General features: G+C 39.1%; 1 protein-coding gene across 25 annotated transcripts in view; it reads right to left on the bottom strand.

Annotated features, from left to right (window-relative positions):
* Positions 1–25,860, bottom strand: part of tcf7l2 (transcription factor 7 like 2) — a 168,807-nt gene that overhangs the window by 50,550 nt on the left and 92,397 nt on the right. The window lies entirely within an intron of this gene.

Here is a 25,860-nt window from a genome sequence, read left to right as displayed (position 1 = left end):
AGATACCGATCTCAGGCAGCATCTTTTACTAACAATTTGGGAGAACAATCCAATTTCTGCTGCGGTACAACTTGTCATTCTACAATCATCACCTAGCTTCCTTTTTTCAGGGATGGTTATATGCTGAAAAAAGCTCCTCTTTAGACAGCCAATTTATTAGAAAAGCAGGACGTTACTAAACAGTGAAAATGATCCATTTCAACTATAACCAATTAATGGTGCATATCATTATACTCAAGGATTCCTCCTGTAATGTTAAACAGAACATAGACATAACAGCACAGGATACCACAGATGATGTGTAGGGGACTTTTTGGGCCAGAGATTAATCTTCCAGGTTCAATAACACACCAGCAACCTCAGGGATCGGTTCTTGAGACCATAAGGAGCTCATGAGTTATGTAGCACCTCACTACCAAAAAATAATTTAAGAATATGGATGGCCAGACCTACACCAACTATGATACAGGTTCATGGAAAAGAAATGTCCTAAATACATACATTAGGTCCAGTTTGTTATGCGAGTCAAAAAACACTTAGATTGTAAATCACGTATCACAACCTTTCTTGCTCTCATCAGTCAATGAGATTCTCAGGACTTTTCCTGGAGCCTGCGGCGGTGGCTTTGCCCAGGGACATGTACCAAGAGAAAATTTTCATCGTGTTAGCATTTCAAATGGCAGAAAGGGAAAGGAAGCTCTAACTGATCATAGCCCGTGGAATTAATTGGCTAGCCTCTGAATAATGTCGGTCTTCGAATATCCTTGAGAGACGAGCAGTAGCCGAGGACCCGTTTTGTGCAGCGGCTTCAAATAAAAAGCGCTAAGGGGTATAAGGCTTTAACGCATTTCCCCGAAGACCATGAAAACAGAATCAGCAAACCTCGCCCAACTAATCCATTTGGTAATTAAACGCGCAATTCTAAAAAGCGTTCTGTCGAATTTCAAAATTGTCAGAACAAAAGAAGACCATCGTTTCTAAATAAACGTGTAGGATACCGGGTATTAATGCAACAAGCGCAGCTGGAAGATGTCTGTTTTAAGTGGGGAAAATTTAAAATATTCTCGGCTTTTTGCCAGTTTTAAAACAAAGGACTCGAGTAGGCGCCATGTTGCTATTTGTTCCATTCTGCGGGATTAAAGTTTGAGGGGTTTTTTCCCCATTCATCAATGGATATGCAATGACCCTGCTTGATATCACTATACCTCTCTTTAAGAGGCATCTTAATCTAACCTTTTTAAGACTCTTTGCTTTCAAACTCAAAACACCATTAAAAATAGGCATTGTTGGTCAGCCCTGGGAGACTGAGCGCCAGGCTTTCGCTGACCAAGGCAGTAGACCTTGGACAGGCAGCTGCTTATGCAACTAAATAAGCCCCATACAGCAGTGCAAGGGGTTGGGAGGGGGAATTGAAAAGATGAGATTAAGAATCTTCGCAAATGTTCCATTTTTCGTTATCGACTGCAGCCTGGCATGAGGTGTCAATTTTCGGCTCTAAAGAGAGGACACAAATTCGCAGCGGTCCCATTATGCGGTCTCTTCGCTCATTGTATATTCCGTCAACGAAGTCAATCTTATTAACTTCCGCTCTGGTTCACACATGACATTTTCTTCAATTTTCTTGCCAACATCAAAAACATCAATTAGCAGCTAGAAAATAGGAAGGAATAAATGACAGGGCCCGATAACGTCAACTATTTGAAACAGAGGGTAAATCTATTCTGCAGTACTGAATGCATTCATTACCAATTCATTTTCAAAGGAGACTTCCAAATAGCAAAGAATATTAAATTTATCATCCAGAAATGTCCAGAAATTGTTGGTTTTTTAAAAATCCTATATCTATTGTGCCATTTTCAAATACAACATGCAGAAACATGCCCAGTTTCAGCATCAGCTATGCAACTTGGAGAAAAGTTGAATTTGGTGAGTTTAGCTGTATTCAGAATGTATTAGCTTGTATGTAGAAACATGAAATAAATGCCACCATTCTGATTTATGGCAATATTTCGGCACTTTATTGGCCTAACTTTTCTAAATTTAAGTTACAAGATCACTTCATCCATCAAAAACAAGGCAGAAATTATAAACGTTTTGTTCAGGAGACCATTTCACTGGGTAACTGGCTTTATCTAAAACAGTAATGCGGAAAACCTTGTTTTACAATACCCACGCATAAGCTATGTCTGTTGATATGCCTGCTTTATGAGAAGGCTTTCTTGGTTGCATTTCATCTCCTCGGGACTGAATAAAAGAAAATTTAGTGGCTGCTGAAGACCATTGCTCGGAATTAATGTGAACAGAAAAGAGCAGCTACACCAAATAAACAGATCACTTTCCTCTGGCCATTGATTTCTTGATCTTTTGACATTATTTACGAGCTTCCTATTCTCTTTCCTGTCTTTTTTCCAATGTCACAAAGGAAAAATGTCTAAACAGCTGATGGCAGGATTATCAATTAGCTGTCAAGATTCTGCTTTCCAGCACTGAACAATACCTGCCATAATGCCAAAGATCGGTAATACTGCGAGACACATCTAATACAGAGCTCTCTCCACACTGACTGGGATAGCAGAGTAGCAAGTCGTGAATGAAATTTGTGTCTCGATCTTTGCTACAAATATATTGATTTATCTGGCCGTAACCAAATACATATTGTAAATTATAATTAAGAATTTATATTTAATATCAGATAACATTGACTTACAAATACACATTTTTCAGCTCAAAATATAGGGCAATAGCAGAAAGGGTGCTCGATTCCAACCGCAAAAGCTCTTGTAAACACATTCCATTGGTATTGTATTCATTTCTTTTAGTGCATGCTAGAACCTAGCCTTGGTATTCCTTGCTATTTTGTTTGTATTAGAGGTGGGAGCATAATACAGTAACATGAGGATGGCTGTACTCATTCCACCAACTGTGGTAGATATTTCCACATGAAACATAGATCTGCTTTTAAAGACTGGCAAGCTGTGTAATTGAGTGTCAGGCAAAAACAATTTATTCAATGTTTTAAAGAAATTCAAGACAACTTCCTCTACAGCGTTAGTGCTAATTTAATAAATTATTTGAAAAGACCCAATCATTTCTACTAAATGTTACTCAATGCGCCCCAGAGTTAAAATTTCATTTGTAGAAGTATCTATAATTACAAGAGATAAAAGCCAATTAAGTCATTACAATAGTTTGCATTAACACAAAAAACATCTACTGACAGAAATCATTGCAAAGGATGAGTGTAAAAGTAGATCTTCACTTAAATAAAATACTTAAAAATCATTCCAATTTATTCAACGTTACTTCCAGTTTGGAAAATCTTGCAATAGAATTCAGCAATTCTTATTAACTGATAGAACACGCATCTGTGTTCTGTGAAAAGCAAAAAAAAAAATCACTGCTCAAAGTAGCTCAAGTGGATGATATTTGGAGGTTCTGTCATATTTAAAAACTAATACCACTGGATAATTTATTCTATGTTTTATTACTGTCTGAACATTCTATGGTCCCTTAAAAATAAAATTAGCATGCTCCAGATAAAGAGGCTAAAGGAGTTACAAGTACTTTCAAACATTGCCTTAGAACATCCGGGACAATAATCAGCCTGAATATATTTGGGGCAGGAAGAGAGAAAGAATCTTCAAAGATTTTCCAATACTTTAACATACAGCAATCTTTGCTAAAAATATTCGTAATCTGCTGAACCTTGCAGCCGAACCACCGCTGTACAGAATTCTAAAATATTAACACAACCCTGCTATAAAGCACCAAACAGCAACATTCAAGTTCCTATTTTCATTTGCTTGCTTTAAGTTAAAAATGTGAAGGCTTCTGAACCTGTTTGGGCGAAGTTATATATCCAATATGCTGCACCAGAGTTTTTTGTTACTAAATTTTCATACAATTTACACCAGTATTCGGAATAATGAGACCAATTTTTTTTAAATTGTTGTGTAAATACCAATTTGTTCATTGACCAGAACCAGCAAACAGTAACCACAAGCTGCTGATTACCAGTATTTGCGGTTGTGGTTCTGCATCATGCTCTGTCCTTGAAGCTGATGCCGCACACGAATCCATTAAGCGAGTGTGTTGGTGCTCTTGATCTATTATTTACAAAGAAAACCCTCCCCTTGCTTAAGTGGCCCCTACACTTCAGCCTTCATTACAAGATCATTTTTATACTTGTAAAAACCCCAAACACAGTTTAATCAGACTGATAGCACCTACACTCTGCCCAATCTTGCTGCCTGAGATTTTAGAAAACTAGCATTACAATATTATTCCACGCAATGTTATACTTTTAATATCTAAAATTAAATACAATCGATCAATGGAGACCGTATGCCACTTGGCCCTTTTGATACAAGATTTAGCAGTGCATTAATCCATACATTTTTTTAGTTTATATGACTGCATTGCAGGTTATGAACAATATACATATATATATATACATATATATATATACACATATATATATATAAAATTAAAAACCATTCTGGGTTTTTAACATTTGTACAGTGTGCAGAAACATTTTAAAGGAAATTACAGAACAAATTAATGGAATGCTTTTTTGAGTCCAATGTCTGAAAAACATTATTTTGCACACCACTGTTAAACTTATTGATACGATATTTTATGTTTCATTATTTGCATTCAAACCTGCGAGGCAAATTAAATGCACGACGAGTTCTTGTATTAATCGTATCTCTTCCCCAGCAAATCACAAGTATATTGTGAAGTACAAGATGTGATAAGCTACAGAACCGCAGACTAATCACCTGTGCACTATTTTCTCCTTAATCATTCCACTTTTCTTAATATTATACATAAATTACATAATTTTATTGAGCTGTTGTATTATTTGTTGTGAAGAAAACAACAGTGAAATACACATGATTTTGCTGATTAATCTATACCACTATAATATTATGGTTTGCATACTTGTGAAATCCCTAAAGTACATAAGGCATTTAGGCAGCTTGTCTTAATCATTTTGGCATTTAAAAAGCAATTATTAATTCAATTTGTCTTTATTACAGCTACCAGAGGCTGATGGATAACCATCACTAGATATGCTAGAGCGCTGCATGACAGAGAATAGTAGAACAATGCAATATTATAAATAGTGTTGTTAAATAACGGCTAACATTGTACACCTGAGATTCCCTTTCAGGTGCACAGCATTACCTAGGGCATGGTTGGTCGAAGCACAAATGTAAAAAAACTGCAATACTATCCATTTAGGCCAATATGCCTGTTTTGGAACGCAGTAAACAAACCACACACTGCACAAAGCATATTTAAGCAAGAGTCACTATCCGCCTCCCTAAACAAATACGTCAGTTTACAAAATACGCTTCTAAAGCAATATGAAATAAAAATCTTTTCCATGTGATTGCTTTTAAGAGATTTGGCCAAATGGTCAAATAGCCTCCCTCCTGTGGTGTAATGATTTTGTAATTCCAGCCAAGATAGCGTCAATTTTGGTAGCCCGCTAATCACCACTAGCTTCAATATGTCATTCTGACCAATGCAACTGAATCGGTAAGGTTGAAAGTAACCAAGCTTCCAAAATCTGTAACAATGCAGCAAACCTCATACTTGATAGCCGTGGCTACTGTGAATTCCCATTTTTATTTGTTAAATTTATACAATCAGAAGGCATTAGTTTGTCTCTTCAAACCACCCACATTATGTCCAAATATATGTCGATACTTGAGATCTTGCTGAATAGTTTCCACCATTGTTACCGGTAGGTTATTAGAGGACCTAATACAAGGTGCCTGCTCATCTTTGAAGACAATCCAAAGTTTTCTTGTTTTTTAGTATTTTATAAAAGACAGATTTGCACAATGTGCACATTTTTTTTAATCTTTCATCTGTAAACCCCCCCCCCCCCCCCCCCCCCCCCCCCCCAGTTCCTTTATATAATTTTCTATTTAAGGTGCAGAGACTGCATTTTTTTAAATAAGGTTTATAATATAAAGTAGCTCACCCCATCATTATTCTTCAAATTTCATCTGCACTCACTGTGTCTCTGACAACTCTCACAAACAAATGTGGTTGAAAACAAATGTGGTTAAAACACTTCAGGTTTTTTCCCCCCATATCATATTATTATCCATAATTAAGATCAATCACACCAAAACGGTCACAAACTAAGTTTCCGTATATTCTATCCCCGATAAACTAACATCACCCAGATTGGACCTTCCATCAATCAGCATGATTGAATTACAACAAAAGGTAAACCATGATAACTATCACCTGACAGCAACAATCAGTGACCTTTGTGAATGTGTGATTAACACTGGCAGGCAACTAGAGTATCTGTGAACCCTCCTCGGACATCCCTAAAAATGAACAACTTCGGTCAACTTCTAGAAATCAATTGGAAGTGGGAAATCTGGGTAAATCCTGTCTCCCATGATTGAGCATTGGGAAGCACCCTGATTAATTTAGCCTAAATCCAGAATCAGTTGGAAGACTAGCAACTGAATATGTTTCTGCATCATGGTACACTTGTGCACAGATCCATTTAGTAGCTTTAGATGCTAATGGTGATCATATCATATAAAACATATTGTTCAGTGTAAACAAATGGTTACATTACAATGTTTAGTGTTATATCGTGAAAATGGACCAGGCAACATCCACTTTACACCTGTAGCATAAGAGATGACCCATCAGATCCACGCAGGCTTTCAGGAGAGCAATTGCATTCATCCCATTGTCCCCTCTCCTATATGCCTGCAACCCCTGCAATATATTTTCATTCACATATGCCCCTCAACTAAACTTTGTTTCATTTTGCCTGCAAAAAGGGATAATTTGCAGGAGCCAATTAATCTTGCAGTATGTCTCTGGGATTTGCGAATGAAGTAGAGCACTAGGGGGGAAACTCACATGCTCAAGAAAAGAATGTGCAAAAATAGCACCCAAGTCACGACTGAGCCAGAGTCCTTGGAGCTGTGAAGCCGTACCAGTAACCAACTATCCACATGGAGAAACAGATTTAACTCGCTCATAAGAAAATATCCTTGAACTGAAACATTAACTTGCATTTTCTCTGACATATGACACCCAACTAGTTAATATTTCCAGCATACTCTATTTTATTTCAGCTTTTCAGCATCCACAATGTTTTAATTTTGTAAAAATCCAGCTGCTTTAATTTCAAGGGTTAAAAGACCTAAGGAGTACGGTGGGCGGAAAATATGATCAAGTATGATCCACCAAGACCTTATCTTAGTGCGCAAAGTAATGAAGAAAAAAAACATCTTCAGAGAACATTTTCAAGCAAATCAGTCTATATACCATTACAATTAATACTTTCATAAATGGGATTCTTCCCAAATCAAATGTTAAGTTTGAAGAAACAAATATTTTGATGAACCAATTCATTATTCCGAATCAATACAAGGGAATCATTCAGGATAAAATTAGGATGAAATATAGTCCAATTTGTTTAAATATAGCAAAGATTCAAATCCATTTTTGAGATACGATAAATTGAAATTAAAGCATATAGAACAAAAGTATTTTAGGAGCATAAGATATATGAGGGAGAAAAGCTTCAATTCAGAGATGTGAAAAAGATGTTGTAAAGCTGAAAAACCAGAAATACATAACCCACCACCAGTTGAAAGCAAAACCCATGCTATAATTGTCATTAAGAGGCGATAGCCAAAATGTCATTTTTCCCTTTCAGATGCTGATTTATCTGCAATGTACTTTTAGCCCCTTTTATATGCTGTAAAGACAAACTAATTGTGAACAATAATGAGTGGGGCAGAGAAAGATAAAAATTCTCTGAAGCAATTCACATTTATTTATAACCCCGTTACCATAAATGTTTTTTCCCCTCTTAAGTACATTAATTGTCTCAAGGGATAAACTGCTGATTTTATCTATATATATATATATATATATACACACACACACTGCCTGCACACCTTTTGTCTTTCACAGTGGAAGTATTTTATGATTTATGAAGACTCAAGTATTTAAAATCAAGGAAAGGATCTGCTCAAAAACCATAAAATCTTCACGCTTCATAACAGGTTTGACCATTTACTGCTTAATACAATCATAGGAGACAAACTGCCATTATCAGTCTCCGCTTGGAGTTAATCAACCGTTCAGCCTAGCTGGTTCATTCTGTAATATATGGAATGTAACGCAGTGCACTTAATACCATGCTGCAGTTACATGGCAATTCTCAGCCTGATGATGCCCAAAGGGGGCAATTACCTTCAATTGTAAACAGTAATTTTATTATGGAGTTTTCATCCATCACTCCACATGAGAAACTGGAAATACTCACTTCGCACAAATAATGTATAATTTTCTACTTCCCCTATAATGTTTGATTATATACAAATGTAAAGAAAAGGTCCACATGGTGTGATAATGGGTATACAAATTCTGCAGAGAAGCATTACCAATCCCCTTCAAAGATCACAGGATTTACTTTAACAGAACTGAAGTGTTTAAAAATTAAGGTTGCTTTCAAATGAATTGGAAAGTGAGTAATTGTTCAGAAAATAGAGAACATCTTTTGGCGAGATGTCCTTTAATGAACACTTTTGTGCTCTGCACCAATTACGGTTTTAGAAGGAGCTGATTATATAACACGTGCATGATAGTGAACACAGGCAGGGAAAAGAAATTTGGAACTTTTTCATAACAATCTAAATTGCATTTGTCTTGCTAGCATGGTCAGCCTACCCAGTTCAGTGGCAGTTTGCTCCCGGGATAATTACTGCTACATCTTCTCTATGGGTTCAAACATCTTGGGAGATTATTCAAATAAGTCAGCCGCTGCTTCAAGAATTGCACATTGCATTTAGTTTTTTTTTTTGTACACCAATTGATCCAGAATCAATTGGTTTGCATAGAGTTAACTTCAAATTAGTGACAAGTGGATAAACCGGATTCAGAGAATCGGACAAATCTTTCAGATGCAAACCTATATCTCTAGCCTCCATCTTCCTGTGCTCACATCTCCCTACTACTTCCATCTGCTAATGCAAATGAGCCTGGTTGCACCCAACATCAGGTGAAAATGGAATGGGCATAACTGACATTTCACAGCTGACCTTAGCTACTCTTAAATGCAAAGTATACACTTCCCGCAAAAAAAGACACAAAGTGCAGAAGTAACTCAACGGGTCAGGCAGCATCTCTGGGGAACATGGAAAGGTGACGTTTCAGGTCAGGACAATTCTCACACTTGCCCATCCTAAAAGGAACAAGTCAGATTTCAAGGTATCAGCCACAAAGTTCCTAAAACTGGGCAGCCATTACCAGAAAGTAGCAAACCATGGATACAGTATAAAGATCTCAGAGATTACTGCAAGGTTTCTCCATCAGCTTATCAAAATGTTCAGTTGAATATCAGTCATTTTGCATGGGAGTTGGAATTCAAAAAACACAAAGTAACAGTAATCTGTGGTAGAGAATCTTGGTCAACTAGATTAAAGTGTTCTATTTTGTGTATCAGACCTCAGAATTGTTAAGATGCTCTTGATAGGGGTACAGTAATAGAGGCATACCACAACTTATACGTTCTGGCATATTAACGAATGGTGGGCACTTGGCTCCTTTCCCTGAGCTCAAAGGGTAATGGAAGTGCGATGCTTGACATGCAGTGCCCTCCATAATGTTTGGGACAAAGGCCCATCATTTATTTATTTGCCTCTGTTCTCCACAATTTGAGATTTGTAATAGGAAAAAAATCACATTGGTTAAAGTACACATTGTCAATTTTTAATAAAGGCCATTTTTATACATTTTGGTTTCACCATAATTACAGCAGTGTTTATACGTAGTCACCCCATTTCATGGCACCATAATGTTTGGGACACAGCAATGTAATGTAAATGAAAGTAGTCATGTTTAGTATTTATTGTACATCCTTTGCATGCAAATGACTGTTTGAAGTCTGCCGTTCATGGACATCACCAGTTACTGGGTGTCTTCTCTGGTGATGCTCTACCAGGCCTGTATTGCAGCCATCTTTAGCTTATGCTTGTTTTGGGGGCTAGTCCCCTCCGTTTTCTCTTCAGCATTTAAAAGGCATGCTCAATTCGGTTCAGATCGGGTGATTGACTTGACCACTCAAGAATTGCCTATTTTTTAACTTTGAAAACTCCTTTGGTGCTTTTGCAGTATGTTTGGGATATTTGTCTTGCTGTGGAATGAACCACAGGCCAATGAATTTTGAGGCATTTGTTTGAATTGGAGCAGATAGGATGTGTTTATACCCTTCGGAATTCATTATGCTACTACCATCAGCAGTTGTAGCATCAAATGACGATAAGTGAGCCAGTACCTTCAGCAGCCATATATTCCCAGGCCATAACACCCCCACCACAGTGTTTTGCTGAGGTGGGGGAATGCTTCGGATCTTGGGCAGTTACTTCTCTCCTCCATACTTTACTATTGCCATCACTCTGATACAAGTTAATATTTGTTTCATTTGTCTACAAGACCTTTTTCCAGAACTGTGGTTGCTATTTTAAGTACTTCTTGGCAAACTGTAACCTGGCCATCCTATTTTTTTGGCTAACCAGTGGTTTGCATCTTGCAGTGTAGCCTCTGTATTTCTGTTCATGAAGTCTTCTGCGGACAGTGGTCATTGACAAATCCACACGTGACTCCTTAAGAGTGTTTTTGATCTGTCGGACAGCTGTTTGGGGATTTTTCTTTATTATAGAGAGAATTCTTCTGTCATCAGCTGTTGAGGTCTTCCAGTCACTTTGCGAGTAGTAAGCTCACCAGTGCTCTCTTTCATCTTAATGATGTTCCAAACAGTTGATTTTGGTCAGCCCAATGTGGAGTAGAATAGTAGAATAGTTTCTTTATTGTCATTGTAACATGAACCATGTACAACGAAATTTAAAAATGTCAGCCAGTCAGTGCACCATTCAAACATTTCTAAAAGCTAACGATACATACAAGATAAAATATTAAAAGATAAACAACTAAAATAAATATCATGAAAATAGCACGCATAAACACCCAACCCAATAAGGAGATCAGATATGATTAGACGGTTTGGTTTGGTTCATTATTATTGTTACACGGGGTAAAAAACTGTTTTGTGTAGTATCCAGGCAAATCATACCATGTACGAGTACACCAGGTGGTTTAAATGAGAAAATCAACAGAGTGCATTGCGACAGAGAAAGTGCAATTTTTTTCTTTAATGCAAGGTAAATTGGAATATCAGAAATTCACCCTTAGCAAATGAGATTCCTATTCAACAGCGGGGAAGAAGCTGTTCTTTAATCCGACGGTGTATGCTTTCAACCTTCTGTATCTTCAGCCCAACTGTACAGGAGAGAATAGAGAATGAGTGCGGTGCGAATGCTTTTTGGTTGGGTTGGCTTTTTTCCCCCATTGCAGATTACAGATGGAGTCAATAGGTAGCAGAAATGGTGGGGCAATACTGGTTTCCGTGATGAAATGGGCTGCATTCACAACTCTCTGCAGTTTCTCGCTGTCTTGGGCAGGGTAATTGCCATACCAAGCTGTGATGCATCTGCATCAGATGCTCTCTATGGTGCATCTGTAGAAATTTAGAAGAGTCATTACAGACGTGTTGTCTGAGGAAGTAAAGGCATTGATGCGTGTTCTTGGCCATAGTTTCAATGTGGTTGGACAAGAACAAATTGTTTGTGATATTTACACCAAGGAACTTGAAGCTCGCAATCATGTCAACTTCATCATCACTGACTATAGTCCATTGCAATAATCAATAAATAGAAGTCTGACTTAGGTCCCCTTGTTATCCAGATATTCAAGAAATGAGCATAGGACCAGAGATGGCTTTGCCATGGTCAGTTGTGACAAGATAAACTGCAGTGGATCAAGGTTGTCTAGAAGCGCCATGTGTTCTATGGCCATCGTCTCAAAGCACTTCATGATGGTTGATGTCAGAGCTACCCTATGATGATTTTAAGGCAGGCCACCTTGTTTTTCTTTAGGACCAGGATGATAAAGCAGCTGGGAACCCCAGGTTGCGATAGGAAGAGGTTAATGATGTTCACAAATACTATTGCAAGCTGGTCTTTGCCGGATCCGACAACACAGCCAGGCGGGTCAATCTCCATGGGTTGCTCTCAGGAAGGCCAATCTGACATCTGCAACAGTGACCATGGGTATAGGTGCACCAGAGACTGTCAGGGTGGGCGTCATCATTCCACTGACCTTCTGTTTAAAATGTGCATAACATGCATTGAGCTCATCGGGGAGGGATGTGGTGTTGCCAGCGATTCTGCCCGACTTCAGTTTGTGATTATGGCACGTGAACGTTGCCACAATTTATGGGTGTCTGTGTGGTTGGTCTGGAATTGTTTCTTGGCAATCCTCAAGGCCTTATGAATAATAATAATAATAATAATCTTTATTTATATAGCACTTTTCAACAAAACCAGTATTTGAACCAAAGTGCTTTACAGAGTTTGATTAAATTAATAGAACAGACCAAATGTCAATATATCCATACAAAAAACAAAAAAGAGAAAAAGACACAGAACAGTACACTATAGAAATCAACATGAAACGTCCCCCCACAGCAGAATTCACTGTGAGGGAAGGCACTAAAAATATCCAGCTCTCCCCCTCATAGTCCACCCGAGGTCGGGGTCTATATGTGGCCTCATTATGAAGGCTATACCTAGATTTTATATACAGGTTGGAATCATCGGACTTGAACACCCCAGACTTGGTCTTCACTATGGAGTGGGTCTCGTGGTCAATCCATGATTTCTGGTTGGAGAACTCTCAGATTTATGTCATTGGCACAAGGCAAGGGAAACTTAATCTGAAGAAGAGTCTCAACCCGAAACGTCACCCATTCCTGCTCTCCAGAGATGCTGCCTGTCCCATTTAGTTACTCCAGCATTTTGTGTCTACCTGACGAATGGCATTGGTCCATTTCTAAGTCCAACCAGAGCATGACTTGATGTGGGTGGCTTAGAGTTAGGTTTCCCTCATACTTACCAATAACCTTCTGAACCTTCTGAATTTTGTAGTCGCCAACTTGGACCCTTTTACATTTTTATCAAGCCAATTAAACAAGCCAATTAACCTACAAACCTGTACGTCTTTGGAGTGTAGGAGGAAACCGAAGATCTCGGAGAAAACCCACGCAGATCACGGGGAGAACGTACAAACTCCATACAGACAGCACCCATAGTCGGGATCGAACCTGGGTCTCTGGCGCTGCATTTTACTGTAAGGCAGCAACTCTACCGCTGTGCCACCGTGACTGCAATAAAAATGAAGCAGTAATGATATTGACTACAGGAAATCAAATGCTTTCCATCATAGACGGATGGTTATTATACCGAAGGAAGCCATTTGGCTTGTCCAGTCTATATTGGGTTTTTGCAAAATATAATCCAATTAATCTCATTCCCATAAAATCTTATTCACATAGATAATGTTTCTTAGGTACACAAAAATGCTGGAGAAACTCAGCGGGTGCAGCAGCATCTATGGAGCGAAGGAAATGGGCAACGTTTCGGGCCGAAACCCTTCTTCAGTGTAAGCTTCCATGGCTCTAATTTTAGCCTAGTCTTGCCCAGCTAGAATAGACATCCAATTAGCTGGAGTTGGCCTGGTGCAAAGACTAAGTAAGATCCGTACCCAAGTCTTAAAATCCTGGGTGTGCTGATAAATGACAATAGACAATGCTGGAAATATTCATGTGAGGAAACACCTAAGAAAAGAGAAGCAACATTAATCTTCAGGCCAATTATCTTTTATTCAAAGGCCATCAGCCTCAAGAATAGACTGCATTTCCCTCACCACAGATGCTGGCTGGCTTGCCGACTTTCTTTTAAGGCATTTTCTGATTTTCAGCATCTGCAGTTTGTGACTTCTCAGGATAAAGACATTTTGGATCAAGATAAAGAATGAAGTTGCAATATCCTTATAGTGGCCTTCGAGTAAACGTTTATATTCTATTGCAGGTTAACAGACAATTTTCTTACTTACCATAATGCTTGCATTTGCTACCGATTCCCACTATGCAAAGCAAGTTGCAACATTATTTGTAAGCCTATTATCATCTTCTCATATGCTTGGATTTTGACTATCCAGTGCCCAATTATCTGAAGGTTATGGATTTGATTAGCACTAATAATTTATGAATATTTTACATACTGAAGCTACCACTGTTCTTATTCCTGCAGAGAAAAATTGAACTTGATCTCCACCTCTTCTCACTAAGCAATGCAAAAAGGTGGGTAAATTGGTACAAGAATAGCCTGAGTTAGCCTGGGGCTCTTTGGGGAGTGGTTGGGAATGTAGTTCAAGCTGATAATGAGATAAATGTATCCTCCATCTCTAATCCTTCCAAGTAAAATAGTTTGTTCATATCCTAGCTTCCAGTATGCAAACCCATTGTTTAATGAGACTTTTCCTCAGAAATCACTACTTTTAACCTAACACAAATTGATGACTTCAGTTGAAGGGGGAACATGGATAGCAAGCACAGATATCCAGTGAATGATATAAGCACTTTTCTGCAGTGGAGGCCAAGATTATGAGAGGACTATACAAGGGGAGATTTGCTTTGTGTATAATCTGTGCAATGCTTAATGTGCGAGTGATTCATGTAGAACACTGAGTGGAAAACATGGAATAATTTTGCTGTTCTCCACTTTATATTCACGTCTGATGCATATCGCTTATTTTGTAAGAAAGGTCACTGCACTCAAATGAACTAGGTTTAGACAAAGACGCCTTTATACTGCCTGACCCATTTATGAGGCTGATCTTAACCAGTCAAATGAACCATATATTCTGACTTTACAACAGTAATCATTTCTGAGGCTCGCAATGAGGCTACCAGTTGGTTTGGAATGGGGGTGGGAGTGGGGTTAACAGCACAAGTACACCAAGAATCAGAATGGAACTGGAAAACCAAGTTAAAATTAATGTGTACGAAGGAACTGCGGATGCTTGTTTACATTGAATATATAAACAAAATGCAGAATCTCTGGATAGAAGGAATGGGTGATGTTTAGGGTCGAGACTGGGGGATTAATATGGAAGAGCAAGAATGGCAAGAATCACTAAATTCAGTAGGCATGTGTGTCACACGGTGTAAATAATTTCCAGCTATGCCAAGATCCTTGCCATGCCATATATACTGCTCACATGTTTGTAAAAGATACTCAAGTGCTGACATGAACCGGTACACGTACATTTTTAATTGGAACCATGACTAATCTAAAGAATACAAGGTAGCCCTGTGTTACCGTGAAATTCAGCTCCATTTATTGGTCAGACTCCAGCATGGGTATGTGATAGAGTAACCAAGTGAAATGGCAACAATTCAGCATAGTAAAGATTCCTTAAAAACACATCTTAACGGTAGACCAAGCACTCATTATTACAACACTGCAATGAGAATATAAAATTTGCAATTAATATTTGCACAGCCATGTTCTGATCCTATCTGAAGGGCAAACTTACAAAATTAATTCAACTTTAGGTAATACCTTACTCAAGAGAACTTAAATGGTATCAACTGAAGTATCGGTGTAGAAGTACAATGGCAAGGTGAAACCAAATACAATCAACACGAGAAAGATTATCCCATCCAATGATTCAGGCCATTATATTTATTGCAGCAACTTTGTGAAGTTCGTAATCTGGAAGAACCAACAGTAGCGCAATCAGGAGCATCATACCTCATGTAGAAAATCTTGAATGCAAGTGCTTTTTGTAGAGATTACCCACAAAGAGAAAAGCCATGGCAATATTGATAGATAGATGACAAATTTGTGCGCCCAACTGTGGTGCAGCGGGAGAGTTGCTGCCTTACAGCACCAGAGAAGAGGGTTTGATCCTGACTACAGGTCATTAGGCCACAAGGAATAGTAGAATTAGGCCATTCGGCCCATCAAGTCTACTCCACCATTCAATCATGGCTGATCTATCTCTCCCTCCTAACCCCATTCTCCTGCCTTCTCCCCATCACTTCAGAAACCTGAACTAATCAAGAATCGATCTATCTCTGCCTTAAAAATATCCACTGACTTGGCATCCACAGCCTACCATGGCAAAGAATTCCACAGATTCACTACCTTCTGACCAAAGAAATTTCTCCTTATCTCCTTCCTAAAAGAATGTCCTTTAATTCTGAGGCTTGTCCTAGACTCACCCACTAGTGGAAACATGCTCTCCACATCCACTCTATCCAAGCCTTTCACTATTCTGTATGTTTCAATTACGTCCCCCCTCACTCTTCTAAACTCCAGTGAGTACCGGCCCAGTGCCGAAAAATGATCATCATAGGTTAACCTACTAATTCCCGAGATCATTCTTGTAAACCTCCTCTGGACTCTCTCCAGAGCCAGCATGTCCTTCCTCAGATATTGTGCTGTTTGTACAGAGCTTGTATGTTCTCTCTGCGATTGCGTAGAGTTTCTACGGGAGCTCAGGTTTCCTCCCACATTCTTAAGTGTATAGGTTTGTAGGTTAATTGGCTTTGGTAAAATGAAAAATTGTCCCTAGTGTGTAGGATAGTGTTAGTATGTGGTGATTGGTGGTCGGCACGGACTCGGTGGGCCAAAGGGCCTGTTTCAACACGGTACCACTCTAATATAAAGTCTAATGGGCCTGTCCCACTTACGCGACTTTTGAAAATCCAGCGGCGACCAGAACAAGGTACGACTCTTTGGGCGACTACTCACGACCATACAGGCTTCACCACGGGACATGGCGCCCAAAGAATCGTAGCGTCTTTCTGGTTGCCAACATGTTGAAACGTAGCGTCTTTCTGGATTTTCACCATGTCGAAAATTTTCGGTGACCTGCAACGACCTATGACTGGTGCCAGCAGTCGCCGAAAAAGTCGCGTAAGTGGAACAGGCACATAACTCCAAAATGTAAATGTAAAAGTCAGAAGAAATTATAAAGTCTGAAAGGCTACTGGAATTTCAGGATAGCTTGTTACACCAGTTCAAGGAAGAAAAAAAATGGGACATGACTCAATTTCACATCTTGATTAGGTTTATAAACAGCCAGACCTTGTCACAACTCCCAGTAACTAAAATTCCATTCTCTGGTATTCCTGATGCAATAGTAAAAATAAAGTTGACATTGAACCTCCAGATATTTAGCTAATTGTGCTTGGTGGTGTTGTGAAAGGCACTATGCAAATGCAGACTCTTCTTTCTACTAATTTGAATTTGTACACAGAATTTATATAACCTCACGCAATATATATCCTACACACATGCTAAATTTATAGATAAAGAATTGCTTGAGAAAAATTACAGAAATGCTTGGGTATCCTCCCCCACATTAGTGGCAGGAGATAAAATAATGTAAGAAATCAGTACAAAGCAACTCACAGTTCAATGCATTATTAATAATTTTCTGTCACTATACCAGAAATGCTTAAGAAGCGCAATATAACAATGCTCCTTCAGGACTTGAGTGTTACCAATGAAATCTTTAATCCCACTCCTAAAGTAATTTATGCTGGGTAAACAGAATTCTAAAGCTTATTTTTGTTGGTCTTAAGTAGATCTGTGGGATGATTACTTGTCATTGTTATATCTAGGAATCATAAGCATTTTCCAAAATGTGCATGCTCTCCATTTCAAGAAATATTGACTAGTGAAAATATTTCCATACTGTGACATCACCTGCAGCAATCATCCCTCCTGTTTTTTTTTTCAAACTGCAGTTATAATCAAGACAATGGAGCTAATTTACAACATTTAGTTTTACCATTGTGGGAGCGGGGGGCAGGGGAGGGGATTCGATGCAAAGTTTTGGTGTGTTTGTACTTTTGAGCAGATTTCAAACAATTGCAGCATGGTGGCAAATAAATTATTAAAATAGAAAACCATCCAAAAACAAATATGCACTCATTTAAGTTCTACCTAATCTTTATACACAAATTAAATAAAATAACTATCACTTGAAAGTACTGAACCTCGAGTCCATTTTTCTGCGCACAAGCATCCACCAAAGATTTCAAACCAGAGACTTGAAGTTCAATGTTGGACCTCTGATGTAGAAGCCTTCTAACAGTCTAATCTAAGGACTACTGCCCCTCAGTCGTAACTAAGGAGTTGCAGAGAGTATGATCCATTCCTGTAGGAGACAATTTCCACCAATAAACACTTAAAGGTGATTGAACCTACAATTTTCAAGTCTCTTCAGTTAACATGGAAATATTTGTAATCTGTTTCTTCAATCCCCTTATGAATAGAATATATCCTTTCACGCTAGATATCTTCCTTGTTGCTTCCTCCTCTCCCCCAACATGGTAGATAGTGCTCTTAATTTCATGCCTTCCATCTCCTGGCAATTTGCTCGCACCCTTTTTCCTCCAAAACACAACAGAAATGGGATTCCCCTTGTACCCACCACCCTTTACATTCAGCCAAGCATCCTCTGTAAATTCCACCACCTTCAATATCATGCCACCCCTAGGAACATGCTCCCTTCCCCATTGAATATTCTGAAGAGATCATACTCCCTGCAACTCCATAGTTACAAAAAAGCATACGACTGAGGGGCAGTAGTCCTTAGATTCGACATATTATTTAATGGCATGGCGAACCTGAGGGCAACCTAAGCTTTAAATGTCATCCTGTGGTAACCTTCCTCTCTTTTCTTGTCAAGAATCTCCCAATTTCCCACTAAAAATATGCAAAGATACCCAACCTGTAATATTAATTGTTTTTCTCTCGCTGAAGTTGCTGCCTGATGTACTGAATATATCCAGCTATGTTTTCATTTTTGATTTCCAGCACGTTGTATTTTATATCCCAAAATTCCTGCATTATTTATTCTGCCCCCTCCTTCCACTCTCATTCATCTCCTTCTATGTACATCTCCAGACAGCTCAGCTGCATCTAACAAGCATTCGCCAGTCTCACTCGGACCACAACCACATGTCATTCACCCACTCCCAATCTCCACCCTTGCATTAACTCCCTTTCTTCATCTCCACCCTCCCCCTTTTCCAGGATTTAAAATGTGCTTCATTTTTTAACTTTGCCTAGCATGATACAAAAGGCATCAACTTTAAACATTAACTCAATTCTTCTTTTCCAGTGATGCAGTCTGACCTGCTCAGTATTTGCGGAATGTTCTGTTTTAGAACTAGAGAAAGAATTGAAGTAAGAGCAGTGTGAACAGAGAGAGCTCTCCTGAATAAAGTTTACTTTAAATAAATAGACTTGCAATCCTTTGTGAATCCAGTGAATAGTTAGTAAGATGACTTCATCAAACAATGGGCCCGCGTTGCTTCTACTTCAACGTGACAATACACTGTATATTCAACAGAATGCTTCCCCTAGTAACAGGCATCAGTGAAGCAGAGGTGAAGGATGAGAGACAAAATTACATTGGAGAGCTACATATGTTGTCAATGCTCTTTAAATAGCCATAATCAAAATGAAAAGTTCGCCATTCAAAATAATTTTTTTAAGTTCATAGATTCTAAATATAAGAAACATCTACAATAGCTCATTTATCTATTATATATGAGCACCATTTCAATAAAACTAGCCCTGGGGGTGGGTTTTGAGCATCACGTCATGCAACTCATTAAGTCAGATATTCCTAACCTTACACGACAGGCTGCTTAATGCTCCTTCCACCCACCAAACATCGAGAGGCAGCAATTATATTTTATACCCAGGATCCAGTCCTCAAATGAGCTCCAAAACTCTCCAGACAGGTTAAATATCAGCTAATCATCAAATAATTTTGCCCTGTTATAATCCCAAAGATTCATTTTCAGTTGAGGCAGCAAGTAGCTCCAGAAAGAGCCTTCAGAATCTACCCCTCATTTAAATAACCCCAAAACAAAACTTCATGAACTTTAATCGGATTGTTATCTTGGAAGCACTGTGCTGGAGCTCACCATCTCCATCCCAAAAGCCATCCAATATTATGAGAAAGGAGTTGCTCTTTCACCCATCGCTCTGCACACTCACATATATGAAAATGGTGCAAGTCTCACAATTTTAAAGCAGCTGTCTTTTATTGCTACATTTCCCAACAAGAACACGCAGGAAGAAAAACTCTCCTTTCTCACCAATCCATTGACCCTCTTGGTGTTTTGTTATCTTGCATCCAACTTAGCCTTTTCATTATTTATTCAGATTGTGAGCAGCATAGTTACTTCACATTTTTATAAACCCTGAATAAGTAATTTCAAAGGCCAATTAAGAGTCAAGCTCATTGCTGTACATCAGTGATTGTGTGAAGTCCAAGAAAGTGTGTCAAGTTGCTCTTCCTGGAGGATACACAATGGTGAAGTGGTAGAGTTGCTGTCACAGCACCAGAGACCCAGGTTCGATCCTGACTATGGGTGCTGTCTGTACAAACTTTATACATTCTCCTATGACTGGGTTTTCTGGGGGTGCTCGAGTTTCCTCCCACATGCCAAAGATGTACGGGTTTGCAGGTTAATTGGCTTCGTAAAAATTGTAAAATTATCCCCATTGTGTAGTAGTGCAAGGGGTAATCAAGTCTGGAGTTTCTATTGTAGCCCTTAAAATACATTATATTTCAATACTTGTGAGGGGTAATCACTGGTCGGCACGGACTCGGTGGGCCAAAGGGCCCGGTTCTGTGCTGTATCTCAAAGGTCTGCAGTTTGGTGAGCCAAATTATTCTTTGCAGTCTGAATCTTGCTTGCCCAAAGAAGGCAGTAGTACCAGACTTGATTCTGAGAAGTGAGCCAGTACTGAGCAGCTATCATAACAGGAACATCCAGGAAACAGCCATTATGAACTTTACAGCGATTGCTATGTTACATGATATTGACCATACCAAGGTAAATATAACCAATTGAAAGAGGGCCAATTGAAATGGGATAAAGACAAATCACTGGCAAATTGGAATCACCACTTGGCAGGAAGAGGGGTTTTAAAAGAAGAGATGTTTCAGTGATATACATTCCCACAGAGGGAGATGGGTAGGAAAATTGAAGCCAGAGCTCTGTGGTTGACCTTAATGATTGCTGGGATAAATGGGCTGGGGGAAAAAAAAAAAAAAAAATGGCAAATGCGAATTTGTTAACATAGGAGAAGCAGGTCAATTACAAAATGATCAGAGAGAAGTCAAGGAAATGAGAGAAGCAAAGAGTGAGCATGAGAAAAAACTGACAGGAAACAATAATATTTTTCAGGGTTGTGAATAGATAGTTGGAAGAGGAGAATGGGTTGATTAGAAATATTCATGGAGTCAGAGGGCATGGTTCAGTAGTAAATGAGAACTTGGTGTTAGTCTTCACCTAGAAGATGATTCTAGAGTCTCTGTAAAAGATGGATTGAGATTCTGAATGATCTAAAAATCATTGAAGTGGAAGTACATACCCTTAATTTTTCATGCATCTATATATTATGGGGGAGATCCTTAAGAATCAGAACATTACAATATTACACAATTTTTCAAAAAAGAATGCGAGATAAACTTAATTTTAATAACCAAGAAATAATATTCAGGAGTAGAATACCAGAAAAGTGTGGATTAATTCGAGAAAAAGAGCATGGATATGTTATAGGCAAATCGAATGCAATTAAAATGACAGAGCTTCTGGATGAAATGACAGAGACTGCAGTGGTATACGGAGTCTGAAAAGGCACCTCGTAACATGCCACAAAAATAGATTTGTCATCAAAAAATGTTATATTAAGTGAGCGGTTAGTATTGGGAATGTTCCGCCAGGAGTTAGATTCATGCATCATTTAAAGGGGTGCCAAATAAGTATTGAAAAATAATGCATTTTAAGGGCTACAGTAAAACATTGGGGGGGGGGGGGCAAGATAAGGCCAGCTGCACTTGCACAGAGCTGAATGGCCAACTTAATTACTTGAATTTGAATTTCCCAGCTACAATGGTGGGATTCAATCTCTTGGCCCAAAAGCAAATGTCAGAACCTTCAAACATCAACCTAAATACCAGACATAGGTAGGGCAAATATTTCCACATCCACATTTACAGCACAATCTTAACTTGCTTGCTGTCAAAGGGGTGCACGTGGGAGGTTACAATTAAGATCACTCAAATAGGATCAATTAACAAATTATGATCAATTCATTCAATTCAATTGTCCTTTATTGTCATTCAAACATGCAAGTTTTGAGCGAAATTTCGTTCCTGCAGTCAGAACAGCAAAAAAAAAAAGACCAAAACACACAATTAACACAATTCCACATAAACATCCATCAGTGAATCTCCAAACACCTCCTCACTGTGATGGAAGGCAAAAGTCTTATCTCTTCCTTGTCCTTTGTTCTTCTCCCGCGGTCAGGCAGCCAAACTGCAACGTCAAGGCAACCGGGGCTCCCGATGTTTAAGCCTCCTGGCGGGCGATGGTAAGTCCAGCGACCGTTTAAGCCACGCCGGGCGATGTAAAGCCCTGCTCCGAGCCGATTCAAACCCCTCGATTCAGGTGGGCGAAGTTGCTGTTGCGGAAGCTCCGAAAATCGGTCTCCCACCAGGGACCTGCGAGCTCCCAATTTTACCGTCCACAGGGCTTGCGGCCGAAGCTCCGAAGTCGGTACACAGCCGCAGCACCACCACAGCTCCGAAGTCAGCCAGCTCCACGATGGTGAGTCCGCAGGCTCTACAGCAGGAGCCCTCAGGTCGATTCCAGTTGGAGGCCGCCAGCTCCACGATGTTAGGCCCCAACGACAACGAGGACACGATAAGGAAAAGGTCGCATCTCCGTTCAGGGAAGAGATTAAAAAGTTTCCCCCACCACATATACACAGCTAAAAATAAACCTAAAACATACCACCAAATAAGACAAAAAGAAAAAAAGACAGACGGACTGCAGGGAGCCGCTGCCACAAGGCACCACCCCTAAAACACACAAGATATTAAGCTGTTCCAGTAACTTACTGAGGATCAAGTGCTTTCACGGACACTGAGCCACAATGGTTTCAGAGCACACTTGGTTTGATTTCTCTAACTTCAAGTAACCCCAGCATTTTTGTGTCTCTCCTTTATTGACCTCGTTGTTCGTACGGTATCAGCTGCTGTCATCCAGCAAGGAGTGTTTTGAACAGCTGACTACCAGCACCCCAAAGCAGTCATTTGAATGCCCTGCAACTTACCTGCCAAAGAAATAATTCCCCATATAGGTAGCCACTTTTTAGAGAGGAAAGTAGCAAAGGAATAAAACTCAACTTTACAGTTGCAACAATCTCAGCACAAGTTTTAAAATCTATTTCTTCAGCCATTTATTTAAAAATGCATCAATGAAGAGATTGCAAGCCTAACTTAATGGAAAATGTTGACGTCTGCTTTTATTTGCATTCTTTTCATCCATGACCAGACACTCTGCATATGCATTGCCAATGCTTTGGTTATTTAATTTTAAACTAAGAATAATGTTGCACAATATGGAAAATTGAGCTTCCAGGATTGTCTCTCTGCTACTAGTAAAGATTTTTCCTTGTTCTGCAACTGTTCACATATTACTTAAATATTTTCTGAGAACATCTGAAAAATCTATTAAGATCTTTGGATAACTACAATCTGCATGAGAATCCACCATGTGTGTTGTATGAAATCAACACCACACAAACTATGCACGCATTTCTATAATCCATGCATTTGCTTTAGAGCCAAATGTCCATTGACAAGCACTGAGGCCAGAATCCTGCATTTGCACAAAAATCTTGTAATTACTTCCAGATAGGAAAACTCTTCCATGGTGCAAAGGCAGCTCTAAACAACTTTCATAAGTATTTGTCAACTTGCACCAATTATAGGTTAAGCTGCTGATAATGGGCCCAGGGTAATTCTAACCTGTCCTTTTCCAAATAATTATGAAATAAATTAAAGCAGTTTAACTTTTGGAGAGGATGCTGTCAATCACCAAAACCATTCAGAACTCCAATGACTTCTGAGACCCACTTTTCTGTACATTTTGAGACCAGCAACTGGATTAACCGTGCCAGTTACATTTTCATGTTCAGTGGCTTTTCCCAAGTCACACCAAAGGGTGTTAAGCAGCGAGGACGATTGTAAAGTGTCGGGTTTTGCACTTGTACTACAATGAAGTTGAAAATCTCAGTGAAATTTCAAATGTGCAACTCCTGACCCATTTTCTTGCAAAGCTACCTCTTAACTAAGGTGTTCAGGACCACATGGGATAAGCAATTCTCAACTTCATTTGCACGATAATTTGGGCCGGCAGAAATGTATGGAAAGAACAAGAAATCACATCTGCTAAAATATACACCATTTAGAACAGCTGCAAAACATTGAAGTTTCATTGACACTAAGATTTGTCCTGCAAAGGATTTTCTATAACCCATTGCTCGGCTTCCTTCAGACAGTCCTGGAGTGATTCCAAGTTCAAACACAGACAAGTGTTAGATTACAACACCACCTGCACCATCACCATGCTTCAGAATTTTGCTTACACAGATACAGCAGGGGAAAAGTTTTTTTTGAAAAAATCATTCAACAATTACCATCTGCCTCATTCCAGTGGCTGGGACTCGTACTTTGATTGGACATTTTCCCCAATAGAATGTATGGTGAACATTGTAAGAACCATAACAGTATATTAAAAAAAAATTAGGAAAGAAATAGCAACAACTTCAACTCAGCAGTAAAATGGCAGTAATTAGATATTTTTCCCAAGAATCTCTGGTGCTACCTACAAGCTCCTGTTGTTTATACTGTTTTTTTAATTCCAACAAATACTTCCTTAAACTCCCATAAAGAAGTGTCTGGTCAACTGTCAATTTAAGCTCTTTTAATGGAGCTTGATCTGACAAGCGCTGGTACTGATGGCATGAAAAAAGAATGTTTGTGGAGGACCTCTGTGTTCACCCTTGACCTCTGTCCTGTAGATCACATTAAGCTTGACATTATCTTAGCATCAACTCGGACAGCACGAGATAGGAGGTCGGGATCAGGCTAAGGCAACAACTCGGAATTGGAAAGAGCACGAACTTTACAATCAACAGGCAGAAAGAATTAAACAAAACTTCCTGTCTTCCAATGAAAACATTAAAACATCAGCACGAGAAAAATGATATGCACTGCCCACAAAGCCATGGAAAGATTTAGTTGCTTGCATATGACAAAAAGTACCCTGGAAGAGCACCTCAAGGTGATAATACATTGGACAGAGAAGGCCTCATTCATGCCACAGTCAAATACATGGATTGTCCAGTTGCTCTTATTGATGTATTGCCTCAGAAAGTATGTTTATTTGATACAAATTAGCCAGTACAGGAAAAGACCAGCAGTCCTAGACTATCTAATAACCATAAGGTTTAAAAAAAAAACTAAGTCTGAATACGCAAAATCAGGGGGTCCCAACCTTTTTCGTCCCGTTTACCCCAGGCAACTTTAATAGCACATAAAAATGTTATTTCACTTATTTATGAACAACTAACGATGAACAAATACTAGTATACCAAAACCAAACAGTCAGTCAATGAGAAAAAATGTACAAATTCTACAAATTCTGAATCAACAAATTTACCCCGCCTGGGCAGGTGAAATTTACCCCAGGTTGCTTGTGCTAAATGCCACAACTTCCAGTTAGTTGGTCAATTAAACAAATTAGACATAATAAGTGCTCTCCAGTTTATCTATCCCAACCTTCAAGTTAAAAAAAAAAATCAAGCAAACAAGCTGTTCTAAGGCCCAATTAAAGGAGATATTATTGAGAAAATGTGAATGTGGGTTTGATGGAAGAGTGGGTGGTGAAGGCTGGGGAAGTGCGGAACAGGGGTTCCAGATGCAAAGGTAGGGGTCATGAGGGTGCAGGAGGAGGGGACGGACAGGTAGTAGCAAGAAAGAACGCGAGTGCCTGTCTGAGGGAGG

The sequence above is a fragment of the Leucoraja erinacea genome, chromosome 15, assembly GCF_028641065.1.
Source record: "Leucoraja erinacea ecotype New England chromosome 15, Leri_hhj_1, whole genome shotgun sequence".
In the NCBI taxonomy this organism is placed as follows: Eukaryota; Metazoa; Chordata; class Chondrichthyes; order Rajiformes; family Rajidae; genus Leucoraja; species Leucoraja erinaceus.
Note: the sequence above shows the minus strand (reverse complement) of the source record. Positions and strands in the feature narration are given on the sequence as shown.